This window comes from Branchiostoma floridae, chromosome 4, assembly GCF_000003815.2.
Source record: "Branchiostoma floridae strain S238N-H82 chromosome 4, Bfl_VNyyK, whole genome shotgun sequence".
NCBI lineage: Eukaryota > Metazoa > Chordata > Leptocardii > Amphioxiformes > Branchiostomatidae > Branchiostoma > Branchiostoma floridae.
This window is the reverse complement of record NC_049982.1, coordinates 22,983,337-22,984,264: the sequence shown is the minus strand read 5'-3', so window position 1 is coordinate 22,984,264 and position 928 is coordinate 22,983,337.

Here is a 928-nt window from a genome sequence, read left to right as displayed (position 1 = left end):
CTTTTGGCCCCTGTACCCTGGTATTACAACCAAATGAGCTGAAATTTGACAGAGACGTGCCTTGATAATGCCCCCATATAAATTCAATAACACTTTTGGTGTACAGTACAACAAAATGCTTATTTTTGCGATTTTTTGACCAATTTTTGACCAAAAAAGGACACTTTTGGCTCCTGTTCCTTGGTATTGCAACCGAATGAGCTGAAATTTGACACAGATGTGCCTTGATAATCCCTTCATATAAATTCGATAACACTTTTGGTGTACAGTGCAACAAAATGCTTATTTTTGCGATTTTTGGCCAATTTTTGACCAAAAAAGGACACTTTTGGCTCCTGTACCCTGGTATTACAATTAAATGACCTGAAATTTGGTATAGATAGGCATTAGATACTTGGTAACAAGATTCAAGTAAAATTTTTGACATAAACAACTTTAAAATGATTAATTTTGGCGCTTTTCTGAGGGGAAATTTGTTTTCTTTTGGCATCCTGACGTGACCTTCCGTGACCCCGCACAGAGCCACACCTGTGCGCGTCAGTCGGAGAGTTAATTGAATCAAAGACCTAGCCAATCAGCGAAGGGGAGGCCAAAGGCTAATTAATATTCATAGGCGGGGCCTCATGATCCCGTATATAGCAGTGTTCCCGCCAGGGGGAGCGAAGCCCGCCTAAGGCTCTCGCATTTTAGACTATTCAGAAGGCTTTATATTGTACCAGTTCTTAGGGGCATATCTATGATAATCGCAGCAGTCACTTAACTTCTCTTCAGGAGTTTAGCGTAACACTATTTCAGGTCAAACCGTCAAAGGCAACTAAAAACAAACTTTAACGTTACTGAGTTCAACAGTACTTATAACTTGTTATCCGAAGTTGAAACGCTAGCGATGGTATTTTCGCTGCGCTGTTAGCTCAGTGCGACTGTTGTG